Source organism: Sinocyclocheilus grahami, unplaced genomic scaffold (genome assembly GCF_001515645.1).
Source record: "Sinocyclocheilus grahami isolate Dianchi unplaced genomic scaffold, SAMN03320097.WGS_v1.1 scaffold1115.1, whole genome shotgun sequence".
Taxonomy (NCBI): Eukaryota; Metazoa; Chordata; class Actinopteri; order Cypriniformes; family Cyprinidae; genus Sinocyclocheilus; species Sinocyclocheilus grahami.
The window spans coordinates 281528-294489 of NW_015506294.1; positions in this window are offsets into that span (position 1 = coordinate 281528).

The window sequence follows — 12962 nt, forward strand, 5'->3', positions numbered from 1 at the left end:
TTTTTTGACCATGTCTTTGAATAACAGCTTGCATATGGATCCGCACGTCTCTCGTCTCGTTCACCCCGTTACACATTCATTACCTGCTACCAAATCTATGAAAGCTCTCTACTGCATATTCTCTATATAAGTACATGCATACTAATGACTAACAGGCAGTTCCTTGCCCTTTTTTCCTAATTAGAGCAAAATTAAGTTGAAAAAACAGCAAGACAATTAACTGGGTGGTTTTATCAGGCTGGTGCAGTCTGGAGAAGCATCACTGCTTAAATGGTGGTGGCCCATCTGAGCTGCCAGGCACAATCTCCTCTGCACCATTTCAGGGGCTTTGTTTATCTCATTTTTCAATTAACCTCCTCGATTTAACTCTCATCATAAAGCGGTGTGCATGTTTGCTCCGAAGAGCAAATAAAATCGCCTGGTTCTCTCACTTACTTTCCTCCTCTCACTGTTTCACTTCAGTGTTCGTTCTCTCTCTCTCTCTCTCTCTCTCTCTCTCTCTCTCTCTCTCTGTGTGTGTGTGCGCGGTGTGTGTGTGTGGTTGTAGACAGGCAGCGGCGGCTGTGCTTCACAGGACTGAGGTGGATTTTGAAGAAGACAGAGCAGCATGTTTCAGATTTGAAAGGCTGAATCTGTCATAAGCAGAGAGCACTTTGGAGATATTGCAGTGTTGTGATAAGTTAAAGTTCCTACCTACTTTGTTACTATGGCATCCTTTTCTGGCAGGGTTTGGCAAACAGAGCAAGATTGTGATGAAAAAAAAACTATATAAGAAAGAAAGATGTATATGTTTATGTATAAATATACACAGAGATATATAGTGTAGATAGTATCTATCTATCTATCTATCTATCTATCTATCTATCTATCTATCTAAATTGATAGAATTTATCAACAATTTTGCTAAATTGATAGAAAGTTACAGTATAATTGTACAAAATATTTATATTTCAAGTAAATGCTGTTCTTTTGACCTTTTTATTTGCCAAAGCGTCTTGAAAAAAAAATATTTCCATAAAAATATTAAGCCGTTTTCAATAATACAAAATGTTTCTTGAGCAGCAAATCAGCATTTTGGAAGGATTTCTGAAGGATCATGTGACACTGAAGACTGGAGTAATGATGCTGAAAATTCAGCTTTGTATCACATGAATAAATTACATTTTAACATTGTATTAAAATAGAAAACAGTTATTTTAAATAGTAATAATATTTTACAATATTAATCTTTTTACTATTTTTGATCAAATAAATGCAGCCTTGGTGAGCATAAGAGACTTCTTTCAAAAACATAAACAAATCTTAAAAAGAGACAACTGTCCCTTTAATGGAAATGTACACATGTAAAAAGGATTCAATTATAGAAAATACCATTGTGATGCTGAAAATTCAGCTTTGTATCACACAAATAAATTACATTTTAACATTGTATTAAAATAGAAAACAGTTATTTAAATAGTAATAATATTTTACAATATTAATCTTTTTACTATTTTTGATCAAATAAATGCAGCCTTGGTGAGCATAAGAGACTTCTTTCAAAAACATAAACAAATCTTAAAAAGAGACAACTGTCCCTTTAATGGAAATGTACACATGTAAAAAGGATTCAATTATAGAAAATACCATTGGCTCAAGATAAAAAGAAAAGTCAATGAAAATTCCCAACTTTGATGGAAAGTGTCAGAGAGAAACACATCAGCCTCAACCACGTGTACACACTTCTTTTTTTAAGGAGCCACAATAATGTAGAATGTTCCCTTTAACATTAATGTTCCCCAACACTGTTAGCCCAATTGAGCACTGTTAATTCCATTCAGAAAAGTTATAATGCAGGTCAATGCCCTGAGCTTTCCATTTAAGATGAAGGCTGAATTAACTTTGAACATATTGCTGGTGGAGTCAGACTCTGGAACGGGGTCCGGCTCAAAATGGAGGCTCAGCAAATGGAGGCACCAAAGCAGCGGCACTCGCCGATTAATCACTGCTAATGAGCTATGGGCCCTGAGGAATACAAGAAAAATCTAAACAAATTAATAGGAAGCGATGGAGAAGATTGTAAAATACTCATTTGCATCCCCCCACAACAGACAACAATTCCCCCATCCAATCAGTGCTCGGGCTTTAAGAAATCAAACATACTCTTATCTAGGGAGGGATGCTCCTCAGACAAGCCTGTGATTGAATGAATGCATTATCCATCACTCAAAGAGACGCTCTGTTTCGCTCAACTTTTCCCAGGGTTGCTTGTCTGGGTTGGCGTATGTTTACAGCTGCCGCGGTTGTCCTGTTATGGATGACTTGTGCGCACGGTGGAGAAAGACTCCTTCAAACTGATGGAAGGTGCGCTGCTTATTTCAGCACAAACGCTCACCCCGAGAGCAGGCGTTTAGCATCTTAAGCACAGGCCACGGTGTAGAGCGTGTCAACAGTGCAGCTCTGATAGATCAATCTGGCTTTTCAAGATAAATTCAGTTCTGAATCATTTTCAGCAGCATGGTGAACCTTTCACTGCTCAGCAAGTATATAAGACTTATTGAGATGTTCAAAGGGAGCACACTTGGGTGCGGTGTGTGTACAAGTTGTATGTGCAGCCTTTACGGTGTGGTGATAGTATTTTTATTTAATATACGGGTATATAATGAATTATATTTGGAATATTTAATATTGAAATTCTTCACAGAATGTTTTAGTCATTTTTCAAGTCCCTTGAAGGCATAACCATTATAAATTAATCAAGTGATTTCAATAAATTATTTATTTACTATTATAGTATTTATTAATATTTTAAATGAGCTTTTATTTTGCATTTCATTTCAATTTAAGTTAAAGATTTAGTAATTGAGATGTGCTTTTGTGATTTTTATTGGCTTTTTTAGCTTTATTTTATATTTATACAGGTATATAATACATTATATTTGGTACATTTAATATTAAAATGCTTCCCAGAATATTTTTAATCATTTTTCCAGGTCCCTTGAAGACATAATAATAAATTCAAGGCATTCCACTGATTAAAATGTAATCAAGTGATTTTAATCAAATTATTTGTAATTATATCGCATATATCAGCATTTTCTAAGAGCCTATCATTTAAAGCCTGCAAATTTAATAATTTATTGCATATTACTATGTCAGATGAGTAAATCATTAAATGACGCTACAAAAATTGGCTTTAGAAGTATTTTTTTTTTCAGTTTATTTAATTGTTTATAACATTTTGTTAAATAAATACAGTGTTACTGTAGTGTTATTTATATACTATTAATGTATATTTCAATATTTAAAATTTTTGGTCATGCCATTATATTATATTATATTATATTATATTATATTATATTATTAGGTTTTTAATATTGATTCAGTTTTAGTCATTTTAGTACTTCAACTTATTTTATTTCAGTCAGATTTTTCATCTAATATTACATTTATGAAAATTATTAACACTGATAGCAAAAATAATGAAATCATAGTTTGATTATTGAACATTTTTATAAAATAGTACATTTAAGTTTTGTTTTACCTTTTATTTCCATATCATACAGTAAAGAATAAACATACAGTAAGTTGCATCCCACTGTTTTTCAGTGCCTTGTGCCATGAGCACCACATTTTAAGATGCTCTGTCATCCATTTAGTTTGTTTTCATTTAACAACAAAATGGGGGGGAAATCATTTTCCATTGCTCACCATCTAGCTATTTTTAAACGCAATGTATTTGTCCCTCATGTATGGCTGCTTACTCATTATGTGTCGCCATGCTTAAATTCATTTGACATTATTTATAACATAATTAATTGCATTAAATGAACATGTTGAAATGTCAGTCGTAGTTTAATTGAAATGATGTTCGTTAATTTATGGAGTATTTGTGTTTCCTTAAATCTGCCCTTTTCGCTATCACACAATGGCCGCATGAGCCACATGTAAATCTTCCATATAGTGTCAATTCAGATTCAGTTCACGCACAGAGGGAAAAATCTCTCAACAGAGAGATGCTCTGATTACTACTCAGCCATAATCCCTTTTCTCTGATCTCTGCTGATTTTAGTTTAATATTCCTGGGACTTTTTTAGAAGGGGGAATTATTCAAATACAAGGTGGAAATCACTTCTCTATACCTGTAGGCATTTGAAGGCAAGTTTGGAGGGAGCGAGGGTGGGTGGGAGATAAATCGGAGCAAAGTGCTTATATGGCCTCCAAGGTTTTTCCTCCCTGATGTTTCCTTCCACGTCAGCCGGACATCTCAAACACTTGAGGTCATTTCCCCCTCTGCCCTGCTAATTTACTCGCGGGTGGCATATGTTTGGCGATGGCTAAAATCTCGCTCTTCAGCTTCAGCTACCCGCCCCCCAGGCCACCCAGACTCCAACCCCCCCCTATCCGGGGTGTTCACTGATAGCGGCGTGATAGCTGCCATGCCTTGAATTTCATTCCAGGATCACACCTCGCCAGCAGAGGAGCAGGGGCTGCTAAATCACCTCTGATAATCGGCTAGACGGCTAAAGCAGCCTAGCATGTCAACCATTTACAGGATATTTCCTCATTCTGTAAAGCTTGCTGCATGTGTGTGATGGGCTGTTGGTTGTGTTGTAGGTCTATTAATGCCTTTAGGTTCATACAGTATGGAATAAAATTAAAGGAATATACCAGATTCAATACAAGTTAAGCTCAATCAACAGCATTCAAAAGCAGAAATGTGAAGCTTATCATTTTGTAACATCATGTTAATTCTTCTGTTAAAATGTGTGTTATTTAAGTTGTAAAACTTTTATTAATTTAATTTTTTTTTTGGTCATTTCAGGGTTATGATGATCATTGTCATGTAAAATTCATCATAAGCTTACACAGAAAAGGTTAGTAAGCAATATTTTTCCACACTAAAATCATGTTAACATGCATGTGGTTTACATCTTGTGGCTATACTATTGGAACAGCATGTATTTTAATGTTTACAGATTGTAAGTGTCTCGCTGTCACCCAGACTTTTTTTTTTTTGGTATTTAAGGAGCACATTATGTTTTAAACCTCAAGCATGTAATTTCTGCACCATTAGTGTCACCAGATTTCTTATATAAAGCCACTGTACAACTGTACAGCAAGAAGAAATAACACAGAAATACAGTGCATGTGTTGTATGGATCACTTTTATGATACTTTTATTGTGATCCTGCATCTTTGTTAAAGCTTGGAATCTTTATTTCCCATTTATTGTTGTTGCAGTGACCAGAACATTCTTCGAAACATCTCCTTTTGTTTTCCACTGAGAAAAGAAATGCATACAGGTTTGAAACGACATGAGGGTGAGTAAATAAGGACAGCATTTTCATTTGTGGGTGAAAAAGTCATTAAAAACATTGAAAACATGTACACTTCACCTTCCAATGACATATTTGTGTACCTGATAAACACCTTAAAGAATAGGGTGCAATGTATTTATCATAAATGTTGCAGAAGTGATGTATTACATATGACAAAAATGCCATCTTGCTGATAAAAACGCATACAGTACATTGAATAGACAAGTGACGTACGCATGACATCAAGATACATGATAACAACCGTTCCACCCATAATGCTTTTTTTTTTTTTTTAATAATAGCGAGTCTGTATTGGGGGTTGTTTGGCTGGAAAGCCAGGTCCAGAATGCAACCTCAGCCTTTCATCCAGGACTAACTTTGTGTCAGTGCCAGCTTGGGGATTCGCACTCCGGGAACAGTCAATTGGAGACCCGCTGTCAACACAAACACAGCACAAAGAGTCCCAAACCGCCTTCACTCTGACAATGTGCAGCTTTAAGCTCTCTGCCAGCTACCTGATTAGAGTGGTGGATGCCAGCAGAAGAGCTTAAGTACAGGCTTCAGAAAGGTTTACCACCAAGATCTGTATTTACCCAGCTTCCCTGCAAACTTCTGTTTTGCCTTTTCAAGGTATAACTAGCATCGTAATTTTCATACCACATGCTGGCATAACAAGCTTTTTAAAATATGTATTTACTCTTGATAGTAAAGTTGTGAAATTTTGTTCTGCAGCAGAATTGAGAAACCCAAGCAATAACTGTTATCCCACAGGTTTCCCAGTTACTCTCCCATCTGTTGGTTGAGCCGGTATTGCTATGTTAAGCTGGTCCTATATTGTTACGACCCTTTTAAGATGATTTAGTGGAAAAAGGAGTAACAATGAGATTGTGGCAAATTTGCTAAATTATGGAGGAGGCAAGCGACAATGCAAGGACAACAAACTGCCAATGAAAGTGATTTAATGTTGTAACGGAGCCGATGAGACGAGAGGTATGCGGATCCATATGCAAGCTTTTATTTACAGGTATGGTCAACACAGGCAAGAGTCGGACACCAGCAAACAGATATGTAGACGGCAAGACAAAAAAGGAATCCAAAACAAGCAATAATCCAATCGAGGTGCAAACACAGTCTGAATCAGTAAACTTGGAAGGGAGCCGTAAAGTAGCTATCCCTGGGTGAGCGATAAATGCTGAACAATACTCGGCATTGAATGGTGGTGTGAGACTGATTTATATAGTGTGTGTTATTGGTAGCAGCTGTTTGTGATTGGTTTCAGGTGAGCTTGTGATTAGTGCAATGGAGCATGGGAAATGTAGTCCAGGGTGATGTGTAACAGTCTGTGTGGTGTGAGAGTCAATATAATGGGAGGGCGACCTTTGGTGGCAAGCAGACAGAAGTTCATGAACAGGATTCGTGACAAATGTAAAATGAAAAGAATCCATATAATTCTAAAGTATTTTTACAAAAATACAAATCAATAAAGAAATAACCAATATGTACAAATATTTACAATTCAGGAAAAAGGAACAAAAATGTTTAGATTAGATATTTTATGTTGTTTTAAGCTTTGTTTCAATTAATCTCTTTTCTAACCTGCAGTAGAACTCGTTCAGATCGCCTGCCCGGTGTTGATTCTCCGCAGTGCTGGGGGATGGTGTCTTGTAGTTGGTGATTTCTTTTAGACTTTTCCACACTGATGCCGAGTCACTGGAAGAGAATTTAATCCTTATTTTTTCTGAATAATTCCTCTTTGCCACTCTGATCTCCTTTTCCAGTGTGTATTTAGCCTGTTTATACAAGACATTATCCCCCTTCCTGTGAGCATCTTCTTTGGCCTGACGGAGCTGTCTGAGTTTTGCAGTGAACCATGGTTTGTCATTGTTGTAAGTTAAGTGAGTCCTGGTAGGAATGCACATGTCTTCACAGAAACTGATATAAGATGTTACAAATGTTAACAAAAACATTTTAATAGTTTTGTTATAGTTAACAATAATTTGTTAATTTTTTTACAAAATAGTACATATATTTTTATCATGGCAACTCTCGGAAGATTTTAGCATGGTAATGGATATGGTATGTTAATGGATTTGATCTTGGCATAATAGATCAGCCATGCTGCTGCTGCTGTTGGTTATTGCTGTTGTTGTTGTTTGCTGCTTTGTCAAGTTACTAGTTGGCATACCATATAACATGCTTTTTATAACAGAAGATATAAACGTGTTTCCAAAAATGGCTAACATGCCAGAATGTCTTCATATTCTGTTGATATTACGTTACTTCCTGTTTGTTACTGCTGTGAGTTTTGAGTTTGAGCTCCGTCAAGTTAATTCTTTATTGTCTATTTTTTAAATCTTAAAATCTATTTTATATACCATCATTTTCGTTTCTATAACGTGTGAATATATCCCCTGTCGTATTCTACAACAAAAACAATCAGAGCGCCTTGTTATCACTAGTTCTATTTTGATTTCCCGAGTCCGCTATTAGCATATAGCCCGTTAGCATCGCCAGCGTGGTTGCCGCTAATCTCGCTTACATTGCTAATACTCTATTCACACACATTACCATTGTTTTACTCACTGTTACTTGCTTTAATGGTGGATGTGTGTCTACCTTTGAGTGCAGGTGAGGACATGTTGGAGGCCGTGGAGAAGCAGATCCACGACCTGGTGGCGAGGCAGACTCAGCTGAGAGAGCGGAGAGCCGCGCTGGAAACATCCCAGGCTGAGGCTCACAAGTCCGAGGTAAGTATACAGCCTGCTGCTAACTCTGCCACCACCTCTACTCTGTGTGTTTCTCTGCACAGGCCGGGTGCACCCAGGACGCGATCTTCCCAGATGTCCTTCACTCCTGCGCCGGGACACCACGGACCCTGGGTGCACCCGCCACGGAAGACGCGAGCCGCCTCCGGTCTTCAAGATCTCCACCCGGAACCGCTTCGCTCCCCTCCACGAGACAGATTGTGACGCTGTGATCATCAGAGACTCCATTGTCTGAATCTTTTCTGGGAGCGTCCTAGGCTTTTTCGTGCTGATGGCCTGCACCCCAGCAGAGTCGGAGCGGAATTCCTTTCGGACAACATCTCCAGGACGCTACGCACCATATGACTAGTAAGTCAAATCTCAAATAACTGCCCTGATGACTTTTGTTCTACCCGCTTAAATGATAGAAGTACTTGCGCTGGACAATCTATAAAGACTGTGTCTGTTCCCCGAATAGTGAGGTCAAAATATAAATTTAATGCAGGATCTAGAAAAAATCTGATCGTGATTAAACCAGAAAAATGTAAAATAAATGAACAAAAAACATTTTTAAAGTTTGGGCTCCTAAACATTAGATCACTCGCACCCAAAGCAGTTATTGTAAATTAAATGATCACAGATAATAGTTTTGATGTACTCTGCTTGACTGAAACCTGGCTAAAACCAAATGATCAAAGACCAAAAGAAATCTATCGTATCTCAAATAAACTTGAATTGAATATTAAAGGTGAGGCATTTTTGTTCTGCAGGCACCACCGAGCAGAAGTGAGAAAACAATGACTGTTTTCACACAGGTTTCCCAAACACTCTGCCCTTTTTTAGTCGGGGGGGAAAAAACATTGGTTGAGATAATATTGCTGTCAAGCTGTTCCTATATGTTGAGCTGGTCAATTTTTAAATATTTTATTTCATTTATTTTCTCTTTTTTTCCCAATTGGCAAAACACTTTTAAATTGTTTTAGTTAACAACAAATTTGATCATATTTTACAAAATAATACATAATTTTATTTTATATTTATTTTGTTTCCATAGAGTTGCACATACATTTTTTATTTTTTATTAGTATTATTTTTTGTTTTTACATTCTAGTGCATTACGCTGCACATTAGTCAGTGTAAATATACTTCTCACATGACTACTCAATTGTAAGTATGCATAGTAGGATGGTGCCTCAGTGTTCTGTAATATTTGGAGAAATCAATCAGACAGTTGCATGCATTTTGAATGGTGTTGCTAGTCAACCAGAAGAGGCTAGCTGGGACATGCTAACCAGCTAAACCTTAGCCTATTGGGGGAAAAACACAATGTACTATTGGCTTACTTATAGTTGTCTCTGTACACTAAGCTGGGAAAAGAAAATATTCAACATCCTCAAAATTACATACATCGACTTTAATGTGAGTATTGTCTGATACATTCACATTTTTAGTGTTAGCTTTGGTTAAAGGAGCTACAGTTAGATATCAGAGCTTTGGTTGAACAATTCTTATGAGTTTGTGTTTTGATGGCAGCAGTCTCCGTTTCTTTGCTCTAATGTACAGTGCCCTCTGCAGGCAATTTGTAACCCTCAAATTTGATGGAACTGGCAACATTTTCACTTCCTTTGAACACAGTATGCACATAATAGCCCATAGACACACACGCACACGCACACACACACACACACACACACACACACACACACACACACTGAAATACATGCACAAACAAAATGATGAACATGGTTTAATACTATTTTTGTATTGGGCATTTGACATGACACACTAACACAAACACAGAGACTCACACATCCACTCCTTCTAAAAATGTAAACGCCACTCAGAATGCGCAGAGCCCATATGAATTTTAAGCAGACAGATGCATGATAATTAATCACACAAACTAATGCCTCGTACCCCAACAAGCTGTTTTCCCTGTGCTCTTCCTCTTGATATGGCAAATAACAGGCCTGCCTGCCACGCAGCTAGACACTTTGTCAAACAAATATGATCAAAACAAAGCTAATGACGTGTAAATTGTTTATGATGTTCTGTGCAATGAGCAGCCCTAGCGTGAGTGTGTGTGTGTGTGTGTGTGTGTGTGTGTGTGTGTAAGGGAGGGTAATCACTGCCATCAGCTTGACATAATCAGTAGGAAATGAATATGAGTATTTCACAGCACACTTTGAGCCAAACAGCAATCTGGGGGCCTGTGATGGATGCAGGGCAATTCGAATGATGTGAGTGATCGTTCGTGTATATTTTTCCCTGTGAAGTATAGATCAAATGTGGGGCGTATGAAATGTAGTGGAGTGAAACAGGTACGTAATGGACTGGCATGTGTAAATGAATCAGGTTTTGAGGAAACTGCAGGACAACATGTGCTCTGAATTTATTATAACAGTGTAGTATAAGAAATGATTAATGTTTGACAACATCTACAATAAAAACAAGAAGTTTTCATTGAAGAATCATTGAAAATACTAATAGAAAATTTTTGTATAAACATTTTTTATGTAGACCTGACCACTTATAAAATGCTTATTTGTATATATATTGGTTACACTTTTTGTTTTACGGTGTCCTTGTTACAGTGTAATTATACATGTAAGTACTGAGTAATATTAATTGACTACATTTACTTATTTTATGGTTAGGGTTAAAATGAGGGTTTGGCTTAGGGTTAGTTGCATGCAATTGTGCCTAATTTATTATTACTGTGGTACGTACATGTAACGTGTAACAAGGACACTGTCAAATAAATTGTTACCTCAATTTTTCATGCCACAAACTTGTCACATATGTATCCACCCATCCACTACAAATGCAATTGCAAATCATTTCTCAAATGATGAAGATTATTGTTCAGTGCTGTAAGTAATGCATACTAACAACATAATTGGCAGGTGTGTGTAAAAGGAGATGTTCATGCATCAAATTGAAAACACACACTTTAGCTCTCCAGCAGACAGACAGCAGCGCAGCCAGCAGTTCAGGCAGTCTGCAGTGTCTTCTGTAAGGGGAATGCAGTGTGTGCCTGCTGGGCTGTCACACACCAGCCAAACGGAAGCAGAACCAACCCTAATCCAACACACTGAAGCAATGCATCGTTCTGCTGAATCCTCTGGCAGAAGTACAGCACACACACACACACATTTAGATGCATGCAGGTGCAACACAAATACATACACATATACTATTTATTTTATGATGAAGATTATTGTTCAGTGCTGTAAGTAATGCATACTAACAACATAATTGGCAGGTGTGTGTAAAAGGAGATGTTCATGCATCAAATTGAAAACACACACTTTAGCTCTCCAGCAGACAGACAGCAGCGCAGCCAGCAGTTCAGGCAGTCTGCAGTGTCTTCTGTAAGGGGAATGCAGTGTGTGCCTGCTGGGCTGTCACACACCAGCCAAACGGAAGCAGAACCAACCCTAATCCAACACACTGAAGCAATGCATCGTTCTGCTGAATCCTCTGGCAGAAGTACAGCACACACACACACACACATTTAGATGCATGCAGGTGCAACACAAATACATACACATATACTATTTATTTCAATTATGAAGTACATCATTCAAATTAATTATATGATTGTCATCTGCATACAGAATTGTGATTGGTCTTATTTCATGCATCATCATTCCATGCTGACTTGAGATTGTGGTTTAACATTATTTAGTGCTTCCTAGTTCTCTCAGGTAAAGTTATTCTAGTATTATTACTGAAACAGATATAATTACAGGTATAGACAAAAATGCAGTCTGACGCTTATGAATCTTTGAACTGAACAATGTGGTAAAATCATTGCCTTTGGGGAAGAATGGGGATATACATATTTATAACCAAACATAAATACAAATGCACAGACACATACATCAAAACAAACAAAGAGGACTAATCTGAATTTCAACATTTGTGCTATGGCTGTTTATGGCTCATTTTAGTGCATTTTGCACTATGCATAATGTAGAGCATTGAAATCGTAAAAAAAATAACTATGGTAATTTCATGCAATTTCACGATATATCAGTGAATAGTGGTTCCAGCTCTACTTGGCTCTGATAGCACATGCAACGTTTGAACCTGAAAATAAAAAATGAAATTTCTTGACACAATCTCACCATGCAAGAGACGGATTTCCCTCTCCAGGAAACGAATGAACAAAAAGAGCATTCAATATGTAATTACCTGTCATAGACACAGTCACACCGGTGAAGGGAATTCAATATGCACCCGTGACACTTCCGGCGTAATGTGATGGAAATAAGTGTTTGTTTTGGTAGGTGGAGGGGGAGCTAGGTTAGTGTATGTGCGCGTGTAGTTTGGTGGTTTGTTAGTGCCAGAGAAACTGCATCTAGTTGTTCATTATGACCAACCATAGAAGAAAATGAAGGCATGGGGAGATGTTTCGTTTCATGGACCAAAAACATTGTTTGTGACACTTAAGTTTATCTCAGACATTTCAAAACATCTCTCTCTCTCTCTCTGTGTCTCTCTCTCTCTCTCTCCCTCTCTCACTCTTTGTAATGGTTGTGTGAGTTTCACTCGATATTTCTTTCTTATTAACTGCATGGGTGCGATTTATTTTCCTCTCAGGCAACGGAGGTGGCTGGGAATGTGTGAGACTCTGGTCGACGCTGATAAGCCCACGCTCACATATAGGCCTGCAGGAGGGACCAGATTTACCAGGAAGACAATGTCCACTAGGTCACATACGTGCACTTACACATGGACACATGAGTGGAGTAATTTACTGCACATAGATAAACTTAAATAAACAGATAAACAGACTAGCACATGCTTATAGGAGCCAAACATGCACAATCATTCAACATATCACCTATACATGTGCATAAAATCTTATAACACATAAAAGCAAGTGAACTCGCTACCTGACCCACAAAAC